This window comes from Biomphalaria glabrata, chromosome 5 (assembly GCF_947242115.1).
Source record: "Biomphalaria glabrata chromosome 5, xgBioGlab47.1, whole genome shotgun sequence".
Lineage (NCBI taxonomy): Eukaryota > Metazoa > Mollusca > Gastropoda > Planorbidae > Biomphalaria > Biomphalaria glabrata.
In genome coordinates, this window is record NC_074715.1 from 42787586 (window position 1) to 42799848 (window position 12263).

The window sequence follows — 12263 nt, forward strand, 5'->3', positions numbered from 1 at the left end:
TCTTCAGAGACATAGATCTGACTTGAGTTTTTAGTAGAAGTTACAGAGAACCATCTTCAGAGGCATAGATCTGACTTGACTTTAAAAATTAAGTTTTTAGTAGAAGTTACAGAGAACCATCTTCAGAGACATAGATCTGACTTGAGTTTTTAGTAGAAGTTACAGAGAACCATCTTCAGAGACATAGATCTGACTTGAGTTTTTAGTAGAAGTTACAGAGAACCATCTTCAGAGACATAGATCTGACTTGAGTTTTTAGTAGAAGTTACAGAGAACCATCTTCAGAGACATAGATCTGACTTGAGTTTTTAGTAGACGTTACAGAGAACCATCTTCAGAGACATAGATCTGACTTGACTTTATAGATCTGACTTGACCTTAGGACTAGTAAAAGTTTGTACAAATTCTCCTTCTTCCCTAGTGCTATTAGAGCATGGAATGGGTTGCCTGAGCTAGCCAGTAAACCAATGACTTGGCAGAATTTAAGTCATTGGTTAATATGCACGACGTAATATGCGTAAGACGTAATCATCTTATTTTTTGAAGTAACGCCTGTATTATATGAGATAAGATAAGTTACAGAGAGTCATCCTCAAAGACATACATCTGACTTGACATTAAGATTAGCAGATATTAGAGAGAGCCATCTTCAGGGACTTATGTCGTCTTTAAGCGAAAATAACACCCACGATTCTTTTGTCAATTTAACTACAATTTTATTTTTGCAAAGCTTATATCAACTCTGTGTGTCTAGTGAAAGTTTTTACGCATTATTTCCCTCTAGCTTAAACTCGGATCAAACTGAAATTTTGCACAGTTATTTCTTGTACCTGACTAAACAAGACTCAATTTAAAAAATAACCAATTATTTAACAAGGGAAAGAAATTGTACTTGACAGATGTGGTGGTATAAGTTGAGTTAGTCCCCTTTTGAGTATACACTTCGGTTGTAGCTTACATTTTAAACTAACAATAGATAATAAAATCATAATCATAAAACCTTCTATTTTCATAAGCAATTCACTGGCACAGTGGTTAGTTTATCGGCTTAAGGAGGCTTGATCCCTCGAGTTCAAACTCGTCATACAACTTTTTTTAATAAAATGTATATAAAAAGCAATCATGATCAAAGTATAATCCACCCAGATACCCCCCCCCCCCAAACCTTTCCCAACTGGTCCAGACAAGTGATGGGATCATAGAGAATTAAGAAAACTAAAAGCATGAGATTTCGCTAAATAAAAACAATTGGTAAATTAAATATTTCTAATCGCAAAGAGTTACTATTGTTAATTTAGATCTGTTAAAAATTAAATTGAATGACAGATCCTAACTAATTGATACTATTCCATTTAATATAAGCTTTGCTTTTTTAAAAGTGTTTTTAAACTTATTTTTCATTTTTTTTTACAAAGCTTATATCAACTCACTCTGTTTGTTTGTCTGGTAAAAAGTTTGTACACGTTAATTCTTCCACACCCAATCTCGGATCAGTTTGAAATTTAGCACAATTACTCATTGACATAGACAAAACACGAATAAATAGCCAATAATCAATTATTGATATATTTTGCTTAATACCAACAAGGGAAATTAATCCTCTAGTATTCACAGATATGGCTAAATATGTAGGGTTTAGTCCACTTCGATCATTGTACTCGTTATATCTTCCACACGCCCAGTCTCTGATCAAGTGGAAACTTTAAACAATTATTAATGGTATCTAACACAACAGGAATCAAATAAAAATTTACCAAGTCTATATCGGTAAATTAATTACTTTGATATTGAGTACGATTGATATTGAATAAGGGAAATTACGTCTACATTATTGATATATAGTTGTAGGTGCGGAGTTCTTCCCCTTAAGCTTTTTTTAAAACAGATTTTTTAACAAAATTTTGCTTGTTTTTACTGTTTTAACAGTTTAATCGCTTCAGCAAGTTTGTATTCTAATTAGTGAATTTCTTCCCCAAAAAAACTTGATTATTTATTTTTGTTTAGAGACTAGCAGTCAGGCCACGTTATATTGTTATTGCTGGTACGGCTAATTATTGGTAGACAAGGCGCTTTGTTGTTCAATGTATTCAATATTTGGTTTGTTTAATATCTTTTTGTTACTGTTTACCCTTTGAATGAGCACTCCATCATTTCTGCTCATTTTCCAAAATTAAATCAGCTGTTGACTTAGACATTCATGAAAGTTTGGTGGCTGTTGTTGTCTAAATGACTGACAAGTTGCTTAATTAATGCCTGTCAGTACACAAGTCGTGATTACAAGTTCGAGTGTCTCTTACCAGGCACAGAACAAACTGGTTTGAACTTGTTTTACTTTGATTTTTTTTTTCCTTATTTTTGTTTGTTGACTTTTTGTTTGTTTTGCTTTGTTTTAGGGAACCAAAACATTTGAGTTAGTTCAACAACAACAACAAAAAAATGAAATGGCTTATCTGTAACCTTAACTCTAAATTCTAAACTTAAATCTTTGATATTAGTTCCTTGACGATTGGTTTAAACTAGTATAATAATGAGAATATACGTAGCTCTAATTTCTGGATTGATCTCAACTTTTATAATGAGAAAAAGCAATATAAAAAAAACTCCATTTCTAGATTGATCTCAACTTTTCTAAGCTTAAAAAGCAATCTAAAGTAGCTCTTATTTCTAGGTACGTAATCTCTAAAAGATTTAAATCAAAACAAAGAATAAAACGGGAGGGGAGAAGTCGATTGGAACATGCTGAGATGAGCACAAAACTTATACTTTTTCCAAATAAACAGCTTTTATCATTTCCAACATAGTAATCCAACAACCTTAGGAAACGATAGGACATATCCCTAAAAGTTGCATTTTGCTATGGGATTATTTTATAAGTATATTCTAACTATTTTACAAAGTACTAAGATTTATTCTGTTCTACAGTAACACATTTTTTTTCTTTTTACAGGGCTATTAGCGGACAGATTTAGCGAGTAAGTTTTGGTTTCATATATATTTCATATTGTTTCTAAGCGTCGTCATTCACTTTATCTTATCTTATAAATTACAGACGTGCCTTCAAAGAGTAAGATTATCGTGTCCTATGTTACTCTAGCCTTGCATGTTAATTAGAGACTTTAACTCTGTTCAGTCATTGGTTTTCCTGTCTGATTCAGGCAACAAGTTTCATGGCAATAGGGAAAAAGGAGGAATTTGTCCTAGCATATGGACTAAGAAATGTACCTTTATCTTTGTGTCTTTATGAGTATTTCGTTGTGTTTTATGTGTTCGTAAGTTATGGTTCAGTATTTTATTTAAATCTGTGTTATTAGCTACTTTAAAATGTTCTGTCCCGAGGATTCAATATGTTTACGCCCTGGCACTAATAGTGTCACTCTAGTCAAATGTTATAAACCTCTCGGTTCTATTTTGCGTCTTTTCTAGTTTCCTTATCTTTTGAAGTTGCGGGATCCCAAAAGAAAGGACACATATTATAGATTACTAATCTAACCAAAGTTTATCCCTTTTCAGCAATATTATTATAAATGAATTGTATATTTTATAAATAGAATTTTGAATTTTTATCACTGCAGTTAGATGATGTTTAGTTACCCCCCATTGCAGCCCCTTTGGGTCAACAGTATTTTTGTTTTCAAGAACTGCTCTACTTTGTTCTGTCTATTCCAAAACCATCCTTACACAATAGTTGTTCCTTGACGAAACTTAAAAAAAAAAACAAAATGTTCAATTATTTATTTTGCCCGAAGCTGTTTGACGTTGAGTTTGTGCTGGTCGTTGAAGCACGTGGACAAAAAAGTGGACAAAAAGTCAAATATTGAAATCGTTTTTTATGTATATATTTAGGTTTTAAGAAACATAAACATCATTCTATTGAGAGGCACTTCCCAAAGACTCAAAATGTATTTCTTAATGACTCCACATTTTGTCTAAATGACTCCATAGTTTCTCTAAATGACTCCAGTTTCTTTGAAGGACTCTTTTGCGTCCTAATTGATCCATAGTGTTCTTATAAGATTCTTTAGTTTCTCTAAATGACTCCCTAGTTTGAAAGGTATATTAAACCAAGCATTTATTGAACGACAACTAACTGATTAATGTCTTCGTTTACAATTCAGCAAATATCCTTTTTTTTGTCACAACCAAACAACTTTTAAGTTGTAATATTTTAACCCTAAAGGTTCGTTCGTCCCGTTTAGATTGCAATAGAACTAGAAATGTTATTGAAAATCCGACATGTTGCAAAGGCTACTTTTTTCTGAAAGGGAAACGTTTATGTTTCTAATATTAACAATGCAAGCAGTTTTTTTTTAAAGAAAATTACAATATTTTTAAAACAATTACTATAACTAGTGAAATAATCTTATACGAAGTATAATATCGTCTCAAAGCTTGAATCAGTCACGTATTCAAATTTGTAATAGATCTAGACCAACAACAATAAATCTTTGCTATTAATACTTTTACCAATTGTTTATGTTTATCCCTATTTCATGATTTTAGCTTTTCACTACGCTATGATCATATCACTTGTCTGGAGACCAATGGAGGGGGGGGGGGGAGAAAGAAATGAATATCTGGGTGGATTTTTACTGTAATTGATTTTTAAAAGCATTTTTTAAAAAAGGTACGAACTTGTGGCTCACGCTCCTCGGGCCTATGTGCTAACCACTCTGCTAGTGAGATACTTATGACTAGAGAAAATTTTATAGTTATATATTGTTTGTTTCAATTTGGAGCGGCGACCTACAAAGAGGACTAAATCAGCTTAAACCACCACTTCAGTCAAATACAATTTCTTTCCCTTGTTCGAAAAAAAACAACAACAAAATAAACAATAAAACAAAATAATTAATTACAAATAGTTAATTAACAACTTGGTTAATTTAATTTTCTATCGATTGTTGTGTTTTCAGGTAAAATAAATAATTGTACAAAATTTCAGCTTGATCGGAGAAATAACGTGTACAAACTTTTTACCAGACAGACAGACAGACAGACATAGTGAGTTGATATAAGCTTTGTATAAACAAGACTAAATTAGTAGGTGCTCTATATATTATAATTTCGTTTTATAAGATAACAAACTCAATAAAGCTTTCTTTAATTCTATAAAAGTACAAGCACTCGATAAAGCTTTCATGATTTCTATAAAAGTACAAGCACTCGATAAAGCTTTCTTTATAGTGCTATAAAAGTACATGCACTCTGCAAAGTGCTTCATTTTGCCCTAAAAAGTTCACGCACTTGAAAATGTTACCTCTAGCTCTCCAAGTATTTCCAGTGGCCATGTTGATTTTATTAATGTGCTTAAATCTAAAATCTAAATTTATGGGAAAAGAAGCCAACAATTAAGCCCCTTTAAAATCATTTTGAAACAATTTTTTTTTTGGTGATGGTTTCATTGTATTTCATCTATCAGGCTGATTTTTTCCCCACGCTCGTTCTGAGATCTTGACATGTAATTATTTCCTTTTATGGAACATTATTTTTCTTATGCAATTTAAATGTTACTTTTCTTTTTGTTTTTGTTTCACACAACTTTTCAAAAAATTTTATGAAGTTCTTTTTTTTTTATATATATTTTTAAACCTTGTTCGCAATAAAATTCATGGTTCTTCTTCTTCTTCTAGCCAGCTTTATTGCTGCTGAGATGTGAGCTCTTTTGCAGACTGTGCCAAGGAAAAAAGTGTGCTGTTTTCTTTAGTTGTTCAGCACTGCCTTACAGGGTGTTGGTTATGTTGGGCTGAAGTGGAAGTAGGGTCTGCCTAAGGTGGATTAGGAAAGGGCATTCAAAGAGGATATGGTTAACGGTTTCATAAGAGTGCGCGCAGTGTCTACAAAGGGGGAGTTGTGTGGGATTTATTTTGTTCAGATGGTAATTTAATAGAGGTGTGTGTCCTCTTCTTAGTTGGACAATTGTTGATTGTTCTTTGCGGGGGATGAAGTTAATACTGTCCAGTTTGTTAGGCATAGTCATTTCTTTGTACATGACACTGCCTGTGTTTCCTGATGCCCATTGGTTGAGCCACTCATGTATGTGATTGTTCACTAACATTGACCTTAGGATGAGGTAGTTAACAGGTCTATCTGGTTGTTCCATAGATGAACCTGCCTTTGATAACTTATCTGCCTTTTCATTTCCCATGATGCCCATGTGTCCAGGGACCCACTGTAGTGTGATATTGATATTTAATTTTGATATCATCTGATGGATTATCACAATTAGTGTTGTCAACTCTCTTGGGCTGTTTGAGGTGCTGCTGTTAAGTGCTTGCAGAGTAGATTGGTGATTGCACTCCTTCATATAATTTGTTTTCCACTGTCTGTGGTGCTATGGTAATTGCCTTAATTTCGGCTTGAAAGTTTGAGCAATAATCGCCACACTGTGCACTTATCTCAAAGTGTTTAGTTTTAGAGAAGACCAGGAAGGCACCAAGACCAGCATCGATGGTGGCCTTGAAGGCCGATCCGTCAGTATATATATGGATAGCTGTTTTTGGATTTGTTTGAGCGTGCCTACTTGGAGCTCCAGTGGATTTGATTCTTTTGTTAAGGTGTTATTTAGTAAATGTATTTTAATGGTTGGTTGTTTGTAGTTTAGTCCTTGCTTTGTTAGAAAATCTGGTAATTTTTTCTTTGTTATTGGGTAGGTGGTGTTTTAGGGCTAGTTCGTCAGTAAGTTGGATCAGAGTTCTTTGCTTTTTTTAAATTGTTTTCCTATTTCTCTGTGTTAGTAGTTTATTAGGATGATCATCTTCCAACCTTCTGTATCTCTCAATAGCTTCTAATGCTGCTCTGTTGCGCCTTAACTTTAAGAGGTTCAATATTGGAGTCTATTTCAAAGGCTGCTGTGGGAGTAGTTCTCATACCTCCACTGATTAGACGCAAGGCTTGGTTTTGGATTGTGTCTAATGATGATTGATAGGTTTTGTTGGCGGCTACTTGTATGGAGAGACAGTTATCCTTTACAGATCTGACGTATCTAGTGTATAACTGTCCTAAGGTTTTCTTTTCAGTTCCCCAGGATGTTCCTGCTAGGTGTTTTATAATGTTTAATCTTTGTGATGCCTTTTCTTTTAAATCTGCCATAAAGTGTTTTAGAGACAGTCTTTGGTCTAATTTTACACCAAGATATGTTGGATTTTCTTCTTTATTTATTGGTTGTGAGTGTATTTTTAGGATGTAGTTTCTTTTTGCTGTTTTGTTGCTGTGGCTAAAGATTGAATAACTGACTTTTCTTTGTTTATTTCCATTTTCCATAATTTTGAATACGTGGAGATATTTGTGAGGGCTCTATTTAGTTTGAATCTAGTCAGCACTGGATATTTCTCTGTAGTCCAAATTAAAAGGTCGTCTGCGTAAAGTGCCTTATTGACCGAAATGAGGTCCGGGAGGTCATTCATGAAGATTAGAAAGAGAGTGCAGCTAAGGGCTGAACCTTGTGGTAGTCCTTCTTCCAAACTTTTTATTTACTAGAGATGGCTCCTTCGAATCGGTCTTGGATGGTTTTGTTTTTTAAGAATGCCCTGATTCAGCTGTACATTCTTCCATGGATGCCCATTTTTTTCATCTTCAAAAATAGACCTTTTCTCCACACTCTATCATAGGCGTGTTGCAAATCTATAAATACTGCTGTAGTGTGCTTGTTTTCATGAAACTCTTCTACTGTGTCCTGGATAAAACGAAAGAGGTGGTCTTCTGTCTTTCCTGAAGCCAGCTTGTGCATTGTGGAGTGAGCAAGTATTTTCTAGCCACCAATAAAGTCGGTTATTGATCATTTTTTCTGCCATTTTGCCAATGTTGGATGTTAGAGATATTGGTGTATAACTTTTTGGGTTTCCAGGTGGTTTATTTTTCTTTAAAATGGTTATTATGTTTGCAGTTCTCCATTCCTGTGGTATGTCTCCAGTTCTCCATGTATGGTTGATAAAGTTAAAGTATATAGTTTTGGGCCTGTGGTCCTAGTCCCCGGATCATTTCATTTTTTATTCATGGTTAAAACATCTCATACTTCGTGTGTGTGTGTGTGTTTTTTTCTTTAATCTGTAAGTTAGGAAATACGAAACAATATAATTAGTTGATTTTATTAGTATCATTCATTAATTGCAAAGGTCAGAGTCAAAGTTATATACTAGCTGGATATGACTCGCGGGCCTATCAGACAAGGAGAAGGTTCCCTCTTCATAATTTGCCTCGAAAATAAAAGAACAGTCTGAAAATGGGTTTACCCTTTAAGCCATCTTTTTATATCAAATATAAAATACTGTGAAAACGGGTTTACCCAATTTGTTAAAAAGGTTTATTCTTTATTTGAGATAAAATTATGTACTTTTTATCTGTTGTGGGGGAGGGACATTAAACATACATTACGGTCTTCGCCATGATCTAAGGAACATTTATGCCAAGTTTTATCAAGATTGGTCAATCGGCATTGATTTTTATTCGCGACATACATGCATAGGCCTACATACATACATAAATACCTACATATATACATGCATACATGCATACATACATACATGCGCCATACTTTCTTTTTTATATATTAGATAATTATATATATATAAATATACATATATGGTCGAGAGGCCAAGGGCGCTTGAATATGGCTTGGATTGGCTACCTAGAAGGGGGCTCGAGGTTCGACACCCGACTCTGGAAGAGTTGTATTTAAAATAATTTTTGATCAAGTTCCGACTCATATTTTTTTTTATTTAATTACATTAGAAAACCGAGATATAAATAGATTCTGAAGACATAAAAACAATATCATTTGAAGGGCACAACATCTAAACCGGGAATCAATACTATACTTTCGATCTGAACATATTTTATGAACACTAGATTAATCAGAACATATTTTATGAACACTTGATATATTTGAGAAACCTTGGTCAATGGGTATTGTCTTCACTCCACGAAGATTAAAAAAAAAATGTTAAATGGAAAAAAGACTCAAACCCAGAACAGATAGGTAATTGCTAAATAATACAATTAGTTGCCGTTTCCCTCATGTAATATGTAAACCTATTTCTAGAATTTTCTGAGACAATCGATGACGCTTATTTCCGCTAGGTTTTGTATGCAGATGTGTTTTTGGCAATGAGTGTCATTGAGTGAGATACTATTTTGGGCTTCCGTGTTTTTGTTATCAAATACAATTGAAATGGGTGTTTTTTTGTTTTTTTTTTTTGGGGGGGGGGGGAAATATCATATGGAGCAATTTTTTTAAAGCAATTGACATTTACACTTTACATCTTTGCTATTCTTAGTGTTATGTATGTACATCCTGGATAGTCATATTGTTATGTATGTACATCCTGGATAGTCATAGTGTTATGTATGTACATCCTGGATAGTCATTATGTTATTTATATACATCCTGGATAGTCATACTGTTATGTATGTACATTCTGGATAGTCCTATTGCTATGTATGTACATCCTGGATAGTTATATTGTTATGTATGTACATCCTGGATTGTCATATTGTTATTTAAGTACTTCCTAGTTAGTAGCTAGTCATAGTATCAAGTATGTATATCCCAGCTAGTCTTTTGTACGTACGTCCTGGCTTGTCAGAGTGTTATGTTTGTACTTCACATCTAATCGTATTGTTGTGTTCCTAAATCGTTATTTGATTAGTTTGACTTTGGCAATGAACACGCAGAAATAGTTCAGAACTCCTGTATGTTATAGTAGAGTATGTAATAGATCTATCAATGAAGTCGTTCATGAGTATAAATATTAGATCTACAGAATTTTTTGTTTTTAAATAATGGTATTTGACGGTTACATCTGGCAGTATTAAAAGAGCTGCCTTGGACTTTTCTGTGTTTAAAATATCAACTCATGTGTTGGCATGTCTAAATGAAAATTATCAGAAACAATAGACAAATGAAAAGGAACATTAGAAAATGTATTTTATGAAATCGTGAGCGACTTAACAGCAATTCGTAGACATTGTTTCTTGTATTTGTTTTGTTTGTTTGTTTCTTTGTTTTATGTGGTTTGTTTTGTTTCTGTCTTTGTTGTTTTTAACATTTGGAACGTCCGGTCAGAAGTGAACATGTCTTACTCTACGTCCTGGCCCAAACTTTCTGCAGACGACAGGGAATGATGGCGGGTAAGGTTGAAACTCAGGACCATCATGATTACAATCCGAATAGCGTACAACGCGACCAGGCAGTTCTTTGGATTTTTGTTTTCTCCACTGATGTGTCATAGTGTGTTAACATTTGTGCCACATGCTAATGTCAAAATTACAAACCATTTCAAATTGAGATTATCTGCGATTTTTCGTCTCGTTTCGTTTCTCTGATAGAATTACTTTTGATAAATTTTGAAACTATTAAAAAACAACAAAGTTTTATTGATCACGACAGACATATTACATAGCTGGTCAGTGGACAAATTAGTTGGATTTAATCAATACGAATCATTTCTTATTCAAACACTTAATGGGTGAACGTTTTGAAAAAAATGAAATACTAGCCAAGAATTATGTTCCCATTCACAGTTCACACATGTGGTCAGAGAACAGCAGGATGGTCAGTTTAATGGCCCTAATGCAAGTTTAATACCGAGACTTTCAGCTTTGGCCACGATTGCGTCTCTTCCCCCCTCCCAGGGGACTAAACCGCCATTATCCTCTGACAACTTACATGTTCGCATCGATTGTCTACCCTATGTTTGGCTAGGAATTGTGTTTCTGTTATTTGAACCTCCACCCAACGTTGTCCAATGTTTATAAGCGAAATAAGGGAAGGTCCAGAAGACTACATTACTAGGTCAATGGAGGCTCTATGGAACACATGCTAGGCTAGCACCAATCAATAATCTATCAATCTCTTGCTACCTATTGTAGCACCAATCGATTGATCGTCTTATTCCAAACTAAATACAGTAATGCCCAGACTACATAACATAGCACTAAATAATGATCTTGTAAATACTTACCAAGAGCCACAAACCATTAGTGAACCAATCAATGATCTAAAGATCCAATAACTAGATAATCATTAAAGAATTACTGTATCTTAGGATCCCAAGCTTGCTACAGTAGCATCTATAAATGAGCTATGACCCCATAGTAATTACTGTATCATCGGTCAATGATCTACGTATCCCGTACTAGATAATGTCACTCCAATCAATAGTCTAAGGATCCCATTCTCTAATTTCCGTTAATGAAATTTCGAATCATATACTAACTAGCTAGAATCAATCAATGAAGTTTCAATGAACTATGGATCACAGTCTTAATAGAGATTGAAGCTGCTGTGTCATATATCAATAGGGAATGATGCTACTGTGTCACGTATCAATAGGGAATGATGCTACTGTGTCACGTATCAATAGGGAATGATGCTACTGTGTCACGTATCAATAGGGAATGATGCTACGGTGTCACGTATCAATAGGGAATGAGGCTACTGTGTAACGTATCAATTGGGAATGAAGCTGCTTTGTCACGTGCTAGTAGGGAATGAGACTGCTGTGTCATGTATCAATAGGGAATGAGGCTACTGTGTCACGTATCAATAGGGAATGAGGCTACTGTGTCACGTATCAATAGGGAATGATGCTACTGTGTCACGTATCAATAGGGAATGATGCTACTGTGTCACGTATCAATAGGGAATGATGCTACTGTGTCACGTATCAATAGGGAATGATGCTACTGTGTCACGTATCAATAGGGAATGAGGCTACTGTGTAACGTATCAATTGGGAATGAAGCTGCTTTGTCACGTGCTAGTAGGGAATGAGACTGCTGTGTCATGTATCAATACTGAATGAGGCTACTGTGTCACGTATCAATAGGGAATGATGCTACTGTGTCACGTATCAATAGGGAATGAGGCTACTGTGTAACGTATCAATTGGGAATGAAGCTGCTTTGTCACGTGCTAGTAGGGAATGAGACTGCTGTGTCATGTATCAATACTGAATGAGGCTACTGTGTCACGTATCAATAGGGAATGATGCTACTGTGTCACGTATCAATAGGGAATGAGGCTACTGTGTAACGTATCAATTGGGAATGAAGCTGCTTTGTCACGTGCTAGTAGGGAATGAGACTGCTGTGTCATGTATCAATACTGAATGAGGCTACTGTGTCACGTATCAATAGGGAATGATGCTACTGTGTCACGTATCAATAGGGAATGAGGCTACTGTGTAACGTATCAATTGGGAATGAAGCTGCTTTGTCACGTGCTAGTAGGGAATGAGACTGCTGTGTCATGTATCAATAGGGAA

At 34.7% G+C, this 12263-nt stretch overlaps 1 protein-coding gene across 1 annotated transcript in view; it reads left to right on the plus strand.

Moving 5' to 3' along the window:
- The window catches only part of LOC106059564 (neurocalcin), a 116517-nt gene that overhangs the window by 29963 nt on the left and 74291 nt on the right, over positions 1-12263 (plus strand). The window contains exon 2 of the mRNA XM_013217218.2: positions 2948-2972. The gene's annotated coding sequence lies outside the window, so the exon portion shown is untranslated. The remainder of the gene's footprint in view (positions 1-2947; positions 2973-12263) is intronic.